The sequence below is a fragment of the Podarcis muralis genome, chromosome 2, assembly GCF_964188315.1.
Source record: "Podarcis muralis chromosome 2, rPodMur119.hap1.1, whole genome shotgun sequence".
NCBI lineage: Eukaryota > Metazoa > Chordata > Lepidosauria > Squamata > Lacertidae > Podarcis > Podarcis muralis.
Window position 1 is genome coordinate 3,997,254 of NC_135656.1, and position 13,116 is coordinate 4,010,369.

The following is a 13,116-nucleotide window of genomic DNA, read 5'->3' on the forward strand; positions in this document are numbered from 1 at the left end:
CCAGGGACTCAATGGATGTTTTGTCTGACCTAATGGCATTTGATTAATATTTGGAGAGTGCATCATCAGATGCTTGTTGTTGTTTAAACCTTAATATTATCCCTTCACTTTAAAGAAAGACCACCTTTTAGCAGCTGCTAAAAGAACTCAGTCAAACAAAGGGTTCTTTCAAAATTCTGATGGGAAAGGGAGAGAGCTTTTTACTCAAATAGAAAACTCATCACCACCAGATTCACCTTCCTTACGAATGGACCAGGGGTGAGGTGGGGGAGGCAGCTCCAGCAAGGTGGCCTTCAAAATGGATTAGGCCAATTCATGAAGAGACCATCAGTGGTTAGTTGCTATGAGATTCCTCCTCCTCCTGTTGACGTCTGAAAGCCAGACCATGGAGACAAGCAATGCAGAAGGTTTGTTGCCTCCACCGTGCTTTCCTGGTGGACTTCTCAGAGGTAATGGTTACATGGCTAGGATTCATGTTTTGAAACACCTATCAGATTTTTTTCAAAAACAGCCATAAAATCTTACACAGGTGGAAGCACGCAGGGATGAAATAACATCACAATCACAAATGAGAAAGAACTGCAGAGCAGAATAGGCTCAGAAACTCACAAAAAACGAACAAAGCAAGATGGAATCCTGAATTACACCCCCAGTTGTCACATTTCACATTGGAAGTTACATTGCAAACTTCAACTTTTCGTCCCACATTGAGCAGTTCCGGAGGAAAGCAGATCATAGCACTTAGTAGAAACTTCTTGAATTTCTCCTTCTCCAAACTTCTTTCCAAGTCTCTCGCCCCTGCATACACCTAGAAACACATACGCACAAAACCTACCATAGCTGCCTGTTTGATAAGCGAGTGTGGGGAGATTGCTTGCGAGCAAGATTGCATCCCACAAGTTTCTATGGCAGGGATTGGGAACCTCCTCCTTGACCACTGGCTGTATTGACTGAAGCTGATGAGAGCTGGATTCCAGGAGCATCTAGAGGGCACCACCCTGGTCTATGGATTGGGGAAACTAGCATGCTAAATGCCACTATAGCCACCTGCTGTGAGAGTATGGCGGAATCTACATCATACGTTTAATGCACAATTATGCCACTTCTCCCAAAGAATTCTGGAACTGTAGCCTTGTAGCCTCTGGAACCCTTGCAGAGCTACAATTCCCAGCATTCTTAACAAACTCTAGTTCCCAGGATTCTTTTGGGTAAGCTATTACTGTTAAAATATAAGAGTGTTTTAAATATGTGGTGTGGATGTGACCTAAGACTCCTTTGGAAGCTGCAAAGATGCCTCGCGATCCCCTCCTTCCAGCTCTACAGTTCTCTGATTCTCTTGTGGCTGCTCATTGACTCCCTATTTCAGGGTCCTTACCTGCTTCTTTCTTCTTCTTCTTTGGCGATCACTCATAGCCGAGTAAGATTGTCTTCCATAAACACGGTTTTAACAATGAGTCCATAAGTGACTGTGGAGGCCAATTCTGGACCCACACATCCTTCCACAGTGGGGACATTGGTTTCCGGGCAGGAGTTGATCACGGTGTGGATTTGCCAAGCGTGCCTTCCTCTTAACACGTTTCTCCCTTGTGTTCTGAGTTCGAGTGTCTTCAAAGCCCATGACACCTTTGGTAAAGACTGTTCTCCAACTGAAGCGCTCGCAGGCCAGTGTTTCCCAGTTGTCGGTGTTTATACTACATTTTTTAAGATTTGCCTTGAGACAGTCTTTAAACCTCTTTTGTTGACCACCAGCATTACGCTTTCCATTTTCAATTTCGGAATAGAGGAGTTGCTTTAGAAGACGATCATCAGGCATCCGCACAACATGACCAGTCCAACGAAGTGTGAGCATGACCAACTGTTGCAGCAGAGGTGCACAAGGAACTGCCTTCACATTTTCGAGTCACAGCAAGACTCTTGCATTTTTTATGATAGCCATTTCCCCCTTTCCATTGCAATTTCTTTAGAGCTCCATTTTATCATTCTTTTACCTGCCAGTTCATTGTCCATTGTTAAATAGACTTGAAACAGACCTGTTTTCATAATAATGCAGTGTTATAATGATGGTGGAGGAGGAATGTGGGTTTAATACAGTGGTACCTCGGGTTAAGAACTTAATTTGTTCTGGAGGTCCGTTCTTAACCTGAAACTGCTTCTTAACCTGAGGTAATGGGGCCGCTGCCACGTGATTTCTGTTCTCATCCTGAAGCAAAGTTCTTAACCCAAGGTACTGTTTCTGGGTTAGCGGAGTCTATAACCTGAAGCGTCTGTAACCCGAGGTACCACTGTAATATGGAAAGACCCTAAGGCTGTAATACTAAGCATGCCTACTAGAAAGTAACCTAATATGGGCTGCTGCTACTCAAAGTAAACACGTGGAAGGATGGGTGTGCTTTGTTGTCATAGTCAAGGGGGGGGGGATCTTTTCCTGTATTAGGCAGCTGGTGATCTGCTTTGATTTTCGTGCAATTTTTAATTGTAATGTAATTGTTATAAATCACGTTGATTTTTTAAAAAATCAACTTGCAGTAAGCAAATAAATAAATAAAATGGGAGAATGGAGTGCAAGTTCACTCCAATGTTTGAGGGATTTTATGCTTGGTTAGTTAGCTGTTTTTTTGTTTTGTTTTTGCAAATCTAAGGGTAAAGAGCATGTCCTCAGTGATGTAAAATATTTCTAGGGTTGCTAACTGCCCTCACCAAACAACATTCTAGTCTGCTGCTGTGCAGTTTGATATGCCCCCCCCCCCCATATCATCAGGTGAAACTTCTCACAGCATGGAGATAAAACACGATCCGTCGCCATTGTCATTTATCAAATTATCTCATTTATTTATTATCTCAGATACGTATGTAACACCATTTGAATCCACTAATAAATGATGCCCGAACACTGAGTTGCTCTTAAAAGCACAGCTACAGCGACAGCTTGCAAATTTGGCAACCCTTCGGACTTCAGTGTGTTCCCATTTTTAATGCCTGATTTGTAAGTAAGCCACTATAGGGCATCACTGATAGCAAGCAATGCCATATGTGACATTAATTGCCTCTCTGTTGAGGCTGTTGTGTTACCGCACCAGGCCTGAGCACACAGTAATGGCCTAACAACAATAATTAATAGATAATGCAGCCCTATTACAAGACAGCATGAAATCTCATGCTCCTGTACACTGCTCATCTATTGGCCCTCGCCCTGCAGAAACGCACACATGAATAATGACTTGGTGTATGTCATGAGAGGGGGAGAAATAAATGTATTAACTGAGTCTATGGTTTTGGTTGATTAAAGTCATCTGACTTTAGCAAGCCCACCAATTAATCAATTAAGTACTAAAACTCAGCAAAACCTCAACGCAACATGACACAATTTTCATAATTTTCATTGCAGACAGGTAGATTTCCTTTATTCAGTCAGTTTTAATCTGCAAGCAGTGCTTTGCTCAATGAATGTTTGCAGGCCTAATGATAAGTCTACACTATCCATCATTTTAATGGTACTTCTGTACTGAGATGCAGCAGCAAATGCAGGGACAGGAACTTAAAATGGGACAGCTTCCCACTTCCCCACCCCAAGAATTTTCTAAAAAGAAAATAAAAGTGGGAAGCTCAAGATTGCCTGACAGTCATTTTGTTGTAGGTGTTTTTTTTTGGGGGGGGGGGAATTCCATCTGGATGATGCCTTGAGTCACTTTCAATTCTTGGGGTCCTGTATCCCATGGAGATTAGAATCTGACAAGAGGATTTTGTTGAACTAGTCAAATAGGTTTCTTTGTAAGCCAATGGCCTTAGACTCAGATAATTGTTCTTCTAGCCCTGCACTGTCTACTCTGAGTTGCAGTGACTCCCCAAGGTCAAGGACTGGCTGAGATGGAATGACAAGAGACCTCTCTTGGGTCCTCATCATCCTGATTCAGCCAGTCGTTGACAGAGGAATCCCTTTCACCCCCCCCCCCTCACCCTTTTTACTGGAAATGCATTCTCCCCCACCCCACCAAAAATTGAAAGGGTCTCAGGAGGACACAGGAGGGCCACACAGGCTCCCTATCCCAGATTGAGGGGTTTCCAGACTTTTCCAGTACCTCTAGAACCCCTTCCACACTGTGCTTTCACCGACTGAAGAACCTTGCCTGTCTATCACAGATCTCCTGCAGGCTGCCGAGGATCCTGGAAACAGGTCATTCACTAGAAAGACCATCTGTTTGTGGGAGAAACTGGCCCAGTTAATCAAATCTCTCTCTTTGCTGTGTTAAGTGAGAAGTACACTTCAGAAGACTTCCAACATTCCAGTGTTTTGTAGGGGAAATCTCTCATTTCAGGGAACTGTGTGTGCCTTTTACTGGTTTTCTCACTGAGTAATCCCAATAACCTTTCCTGTATTTTTGTTGGAAGCTGCCCAGAGTGGCTGGGGCAAGCCAGTCAGTTGGACAGGGTAATAAATTCGAACACAAACACTCCAGGGTGACCCAGAACACAATTTGTGTGATTAGGTAATTTTAGCCTCTGGGCTTAATTGATGATGGTAGTACTGTATGCTGTACTTCCCTTACTTGCAAATGTGGTGAGCTGAGTGGGGGACCTAGACTTCTGGCCGAAAGTCCTGCCCAGATGGCACCACCAAGAGCATTGAGTCAATCAGGCAAACAATATGTCAATCGTGTACTCCTGACAGCAAAGACTTGCAGGGAACAAGCTACCAGAACAGTTTACATTGAGCCCTGCTCCTTCTTGCAGTATGAAAAACCTCCAAACAATGCAAGAAAACTTTTTATTATTGGCTGAACGTGTCCACCCCTTATAGGGGAAGGAACCATTCACAATGGCTCATAGGATCACGGGCAGCAGCAGAAGCAGCACTGGCTCCATCTATCACAAATCACTGCAAGATAAGAAAGAAAGAAAACTTGTAGGTGGGGGGGGGGGGTGGCACCACTGACTTCTTTCCAGCATTGCTGCTGGGGCTGAAGAAGGCTTGGATCAGCAGAGCAAAAAATTAAAAATGAAAGATGTGCAAACTGCTAGATCAGCAACTAGCACGCACACTTCACTGAGGAGGCTGGTGGGGGGAGGGGAGATTTGAAGTGAGCAGCAGCCTAGAATGTTACAGAAATATTGCGCTGGTAGGCTGCTTTGGCAAAAGTGAATTTTGCCAAATTTATGTCAGTGTCTAACCTATTGCTGAGCCAGTGACCTAAAATTGTAGGTATCAGTGGGAAAGTATAAAATACAAGAAGCAGTCAGGGGACCAGTTCATGTTTTGGGGAAGAGATTCATCATAAAGGTTCACATTGGGACTGGTGGTGCCATTTCACATGTTCATAAATGATCTGAAGTGAGCGGCGGGATGGCTGTGTTTGCCAGAGGTTATTCAGTTATGAAGGATGGTGAAAGCCAATGCAGATTGTGAAGTGCCCCAAAAGCAGCTTTTTGGAGAAGGGACAACAAAATGGTAAATGAGCTCCAGTGTCTGTAAGTGTTGCATGTTGAAATGAGACACAATTCTAGCTATGTATGTACTATTTACATGTATTATGTACACAGAGATGGGACCTGACCTAGCAGGAACTAACAAAGGAAGTGATCTTAGGGTTGTGGGAGTAACCCAGTTAAAACTTAGAAGAAAGAAAGAAAGAAAGAAAGAAAGAAAGAAAGAAAGAAAGAAAGAAAGAAAGAAAGAAAGACAGGCAGGCAAATTTCATGCTAGGGATTATTAAGGCTTGAAATTATTATTAGGGTTTGAAAATAAAACTGTCAGTTTCGTTGTTCCTTTGCACAAATCTATGCTGCCGCAATGTTGGAATACTACTTACAGTTCTAGCTGCTCCATCTCAAGAATGCCATTTCAGAGGAAGAGAAAGGGGTGACCAAAAATGATCAGAGCATTAAAGTACCTTCACTACATACAAAAGTTAAAATGGATTTCTTTTTTTGGGGGGTGGGGTGGGGATTTCTATACAAATACAGCTGCATCATACCTTACCTTTTCTATGGTGGAACATTTGGTTCTTTGAGTCAGAGGCTGGGGGAAACCGAGCAAAATTCTGCTCTTCCCATTGCCCAGAAGTACCGTATGTGAATGTGCATTGTTGTTTATGCACAAACAGTGTGCATAACTGTATGCATTGTTGTTTATGCACAAACAGTGGCGTAGCGTGGGGGGTGCAGGGGGGCCCGGCCGCACCGGGCACAACATCTGGGGTTAGGGCAAATCCACAGGTTAGGGGGCGCAAATCCACGGGTTAGGGGGCGCAAATCCATGGGTTAGGGGGCACAAATTACTTGCCTTGCCCCGGGTGCTGACAACCCACGCTACGCCACTGTGCACAAAAGAGATAATGTGGTGTACACAGGGAAGTGACATCTGGATGGTGTTTGAAATAGCTAGTATCAAGGGAAGAGCTTTGGAGCATGAACTTGTCCACCATGGGGGTGGGACCTACTGGTTAACTTAAAGCAGGGCTGGGGACCCTCAAACCTAGGGGTCACATGTGGCCCTCCAGACCTTTCCCAAGGCCACACGCATCTCCAGCTCTGCTTTACACCCTCCATGAGTGTTTCTACCTGTCTGGAATGTGTCCATCAACTCTGATGAAGTTTCTTGCTTTTCCTGGATGGAGAATAGAAAGGGGTGTGTGAGAGTGAAGAAACTAGGTAGAATTCATATTAGCTGGTCTCTGATCATAATAAATTAACTATCTATCATCTATCTATCTATCATCTATCTATCTATCTAGTGTCACTTTGCAAGAGGTTTGAAAAGTGGGGAAGAAGGGGGACCAGCAGAATCCTTGGTGGGCTGCCCGCAACAGGCTGTAACAAAGGGATAGGCTGCATGGCTGCATCCTCTGTTTGCAGACCTAAGCCTGCTGCTCCCAAGAGAGGAGCAAAGATTCATCTTGAGATGCCAATGCTGGAAATCCCTCCACTGTAGATGCAGGTTGTACATATGTGTAACTAAACCATACATCATGAAGACACCACAGTCTTTGATGTGCCTCATTTCTGAAGGAAACACAAACCCTGGATGAGCACCAAGACTGCTGGAATCCTGCACCATTCAGAGATTGGAGTGTCATGTAAAAATACTTTGCCCTTGTGCCAGGATGCGTCTCTAGTGCAGTACAATGGCTCAAGATATAAAGACCTTAAAACACAAAGAAGTAACACCTGAATGCTTGCAACTCCATTGTTTTGGGCGTGGAGTGAGATGCTTTAATGTGGTCTGTTTGTTGGGAATCTTCTTACACTGACAGGAAACTGTTGGTTTCTGCTTTCCTTCACTGTGCAGCGAAAGGGCTTGTCACGAGACAGGTGTTTACATTCCACAGTCTGTACTGTTGGAGTTTCTCACGGGAAAGGGAGACTGGATGTGACGTACACTGGTTTCCTGTTTTTCACTGTGTGATTCTCTCCAAGCTGTCGAGGAGAGAGGATGCTTTATCTGCTCCGGCAGAGGCAAGATGTCTTTCTGTAATATATCTGCTTTGAACTGTAAATAAAGCAATATTGAGTATGTAGTACACACTCCTCATCCTTCCGCTGGCACGGAACTCTGCTTTACATCAACACGTGGTTATGGGCCCAGAGGTCGAATCGGAGTGCCGGCAAAGGATCGGAATGCAGAGGGACAGATCGGATCGGAATCTGCTCTGCGCGTAAAAGTGATTGATGAGGTATGTACTACTGCTCCGGGCAGCCTGCCAGCTTCTAGTTAATGGCTTTATGGCTGGACTTTGAACTTTTAAAGCCGTTTTGCCGGGAATACGCAAAAGGCTCCCAGGCACAAGTTACTATGCTGGGGAAATCGAAAGTAACTTTTAAAAGCGCTTTTGGAATGAAGCAGCTGCAGCAGTGACGCAGCAAGATTTAAAGCAGCATATATAACGCTGAAGGCTAATGCCAGAGTCATGATGGCCCTTCAGGATGCTTGTGGGATTCCTAAGCTCAACAAGAAAAATTATGCGGACTGGGTTCAGTATGCAGAGGCAATTCTGCGGAAAGAGGGTTTGTTTGAGGTGATTACAGAAACCCCCCCAGCTCCGGTTACAGATGCATGGAAAGCTAAGGATTCCAAAGCACGGGGAACACTTACATTGATAGTATCCCCAGAAGAGCTCTGTCTATTGCGTGATAAGACCTCAGCCAGAGAAATTTGGGAATCTTTGAGAGAGGCTCACTTAAGGACAGAAGCTGGATCTACTATGTTTTACTTTAACAAGCTGCATAATATGGCTCTTGCTGAAGGTGGAGATGTGCGTTTACATCTGATGGAGATGCAAAATCTGAGACATGAGCTGCAACAGAGAGGACTCAACTTTCCAGAGGCTGTGTATTCTTTCATGATACTACAATCTTTGGGTTCAGGTTGGGAGTCTGTTGCAACCCAGATTGCTGTGCAGCCAACAGCTCAGCTGACAGTGGACTTTGTTACTGCCGTGATTCAGAATGAAGCAGATCGCCGGGGTGCTAGCTGCATGGGCAAGGGGGAGTCTTCGCAGACGTCATCCCATAGTGCAGTGGAACCACCAGATGGCGCCAAAGCTTTGAAGGCAGTGAAATGCTACTCGTGTGGACGTCTAGGCCATATGAAGAGGGAATGCAGATATCCCAGGGCCAAGACAGAGCAGCGCAGCGAAAGCTCATCGCGTGGAAAAGGCCGAGGCAAAGGCAAAGGTCCAGTGTCTAGGACAACGCAGCACAAGGCTATGGTTTCACGCTTCACTCCAAAGGTTGCAGAGGTCCAGAAGACGTCTAGATCTTTCTTCGTTGTTGATTCGGCGGCGACCCACCACATGTGCAACGATAAAAGACTGTTCGTGTCTTTTACACCGCAGGAAGGTGCGATTCACCAGGCGGATGACCACACTATTCCCAGTAAAGGCTACGGAACTGTTGTTCTTCACAGTTTGGACTTATCGATACAGAATGTCCTTTACGTGCCAGACGCCAAACATAATCTTCTCAGCGTTGGACAGCTGATTGAGCGGAACATTGACGTGTCCTTCAAGAACAAGAAGTGCATCATCACAAAGAAAAATGATTATGAATTGCATGCTGAATATGTTGATCGTTTGTTTGTTTTGTATTATGATGATGTTGTGCAGGATGACACTTGTTGCATTGCAGGTTCTAACAAAAGTTTGCATGCAGAATGTATTCATGATTTTCATCGAAAATTTGGTCATTTGCATTTTGAGGCAGTATCTAAAATGCCTGCCTTGGTTGAAGGTATGACTATTAAACCCTGCAAGTACCACATGAAGTGCAAAGCATGCGCAGCAAACAAGGTGAAAATGGCTGCGAAAGGTAAGGTGTCTAGTAGGCAAACTACGGAACCATACCAGGTTATTCATGCAGATTTGGTTGGACCACTATCGCCCTCTTTGGGTGAAAATAGGTACTTCATGGTTCTCATTGACGCATTTTCTAGATATATTTTTGTGTACAATCTCAAGCAGAAATCAGAGGCTTTTCCTAGGTTCAAGGAATTCTGTGCTTGGTTGGAAAATGTGCATGGTAAGAAGATAAAGACTCTTTTCAGTGATCGCGGGGGAGAATTCACTTCTCAGCAGTTTGAAGCTTTTCTGACTGAGAAAGGAATTCAACACGATTTGTCTAGTCCTCGCTCGCCATGGCAGAATGGACTTGCGGAACGGGCAAATCAGACATTGCTTCAAGGGTTAAAAACCTTGCTGCATGATGCCAATCTTCCAGAGAGTTATTGGGCCGAATCTCTCTCGTGTTTTGTTTACAGTTACAATCGCAGGTTATCTTCAGCGATTGGTTGTACCCCCTATGAGAAGATGTTTGGCAAGAAGCCATACATCAAACACATGAAAATTTTTGGTTCTGACATGTGGGTTCATTCACCACAAAACACCAAGTTAGACAAGCGTGGATTGCATGGTATCTTTCTAGGTTATCAGAAAGGGTCTTACAGAATAATGATGACTGACTCCAAGACAATTAAGCTCACGAGAAGTGTTGAGTACAATGCAAAGTGGGGGGAGAATGTGGGAATTTTCCAATGTTATCCTGATGACGGTGATGAGACTGAGGATAGTCAAAAGCAACCACAACAACCCACACCCACTGATGAAGGTTCTGAGTCTGAATCTGAAACTGAATCGGGTGATTCAGAGGATTTCAAGAGTGCGAAAGCCTCTATGCGACCCTCTGAAAGCTCTGATCAAGAATTGGAGGAACCATTGTTCACAATAGGACGTTTTTCTCCTAAGAAGGAAGAGGAGAGTGTTGAAGACTTAAGGCTAATTCGTAGGTCACAGAGAGCCACAAAGGGCAAACCTCCAAAGAGATTTGCTGATGAGTTTGCTACGATAGCTGTAACAGCTGTTAAAAGCTCCAAGAAGGTATTTGAACCTTCAAGTTTCCAAGAAATCCAGGGTTTGGATTCAAAGGAAGCTGAGCCATGGTTAAATGCCATGAAGGCTGAGCTTGATTCCTTAGAAAGGAACAAAACATGGGAGCTAGTTCCAGTAGTTCCAGGAATGAAACTACTTGGAAGCAAATGGGTCTTCAAAGCGAAGACAGATCAAAATGGCAAGATAGTCAGACACAAAGCCAGATTGGTAGCCAGAGGTTTTGCACAGGTACCAGGTGAAGACTATCACGAGACCTACTCACCCACAGTGAGGTATGAAAGCATTAGGCTTATGCTCAAGCTAGCTGCAGAGGAAAATCTACACATTAGTCACCATGATATTAATACAGCTTTTCTGTACGGATCTCTAGATGAATCACTTTATATGCTTCCACCTGATGGCGTACAGGTAAAACAGGGATTTGTTTGTGCTCTGAAGAAATCCCTTTATGGTCTCAAACAAAGTGCACGGTGTTGGCACACGAAACTCACTGAAGTATTGTTTTCTCTAGGTTTTAAGCAAGGGAAAGCTGATCCATGTGTATTTGTCAAAGAGGAGGGGCAAAAGAAACTGTACTGTTTGTTTTATGTTGATGATTTATTATTCTTTTGGAAAGATGTCGCAATGTACAATAACGCCCTAGCTCAACTGAAAGAGCACTTTGACATGAAAGATCTTGGTGAGGTAAACAACTACCTATCTCTGGAAATAGAGAGAGATCAAGATGGTAACATTCTAGTACACCAGTCACGGAAAATTGCTGATGTGTTAAGCAAACTAAACCTGATGGATGCTAACCCTGTAGACACACCGATGACAACAGGTTATCAGGTAGATGACACTGAAGAAGCATTTTCTGACACTACACTGTACAGAAGTGTGCTAGGCAAGCTAAACTTCATTGCCAGATGTTCAAGACCAGACATTGCTGTTAGCTGTAATTTGCTAAGCAGACAAGTCAACAATCCTAGTGTCAAGGATTGGAAAGCTCTGAAACGCATAGCGCGGTATTTGAAAGGCACTATGCATTACAGACTGAGATTTAACAATCAGAAGTCTGGTGGTCTTGAGATATTTGCAGATGCAAGTTTTGGAAGTGACACTGCAGACAGGAAAAGTACGTCTGGAGTTTGCTACATGTACAATCAAGGTCTGTTTGATTGGTCATGCAAGAAGCAAACAACAGTTAGCTTAAGTACTTGTGAAGCTGAACTGAATGCACTGTCTTATTCACTTAAGGATTGTGAATGGTTAATACAATTGTGCAAAGATATGAAAATTCCTGTCAAATGTCCAATCCAGGTTTACCAGGACAACAAAGCATGTTTGGCTTTGCTGAAGTCTGAAGGTTGTAAGCAAAGCACAAAGCACTTGCAATTAAAGTTGCAGCATGCTAGGGAATGTATTCAGAAGGGACTCGTAACGGTGTCCTATATGCCAGGTAATGAAATTCCTGCTGATGCATTGTCCAAGATTGTATCAAGAGATCAACACTGTACCTATGTGCAGAAGTTGGGTTTGTACTGATATTGTACGAACACGCTGCCCAGTGATGTTCACAGAAAGGGGGAGGATGTTGGTTTCTGCTTTCCTTCACTGTGCAGCGAAAGGGCTTGTCACGAGACAGGTGTTTACATTCCACAGTCTGTACTGTTGGAGTTTCTCACGGGAAAGGGAGACTGGATGTGACGTACACTGGTTTCCTGTTTTTCACTGTGTGATTCTCTCCAAGCTGTCGAGGAGAGAGGATGCTTTATCTGCTCCGGCAGAGGCAAGATGTCTTTCTGTAATATATCTGCTTTGAACTGTAAATAAAGCAATATTGAGTATGTAGTACACACTCCTCATCCTTCCGCTGGCACGGAACTCTGCTTTACATCAACAGAAACAACCACAGAGTAGCTGAAATTCAGGGAACGCCTGCATGAGGTTTTGTTGGGGCTCAGATGGGCTGATTCAAGAAAGCTGATGGAGCATCGTGGTTAAGAGCAGGTGCTGTGAAAAGCAATTCTGCCATGAACTCACGGATTATCCTTTGGTGAGGCGCTTGTTCCCATCTTAAGCTACTCGCCGCCCTGTATTATGGACGTAATAAATACTGCAGCCACTTAAACATTGCCATATGGAAAGAAACCAGAGGGACAATATCACCCTGAAAGAGGACAGAGTTTCCCCCCACAAAATTGGCATATAGAAATGCAATATATCTATCCATAATGGAGAAAGCTTTGACCAGGTGACCTATGTGTGCCTGCTCAGGTACATCTTTTGAATTTGGCCAACTAACAGGAACGCTTCCAGGGGAGCAGGAAAAGTAAGCCCCCTATAATATGCAGAAACAGTAGGGTTGCACATCTTTTTATCCGGCAAAGACCTGTGCCTATAACAGTCACGTGACAGACAGAAATTGAACAGGTGCAGCCTTCCCCTGCATGCCGATGCAGCAGTGGCAGAACCTGTATCGATTGAATTTCTAACTCTCAAAGCGACGGAAGCTTGGACAGGGACAATATATCTGTGCACGAGCAGCTGTATAATCCTACATGTGGCAAGGCAGACTGTGTACGTATTAAATTCAGTTGCTGTAATAACAGGCAATATATAGTTCTGAAACTGAGCCCAGCAGCAACCCCCCCTTGTTTACAGAATTGCAAATTCCCCTGACACGTTACTGATGCGTATACTTTCCCTTTTTTGCGAGAGGAGAGAGGGAGCTTCTGTCCGTTCCGCGGGTTCAAAT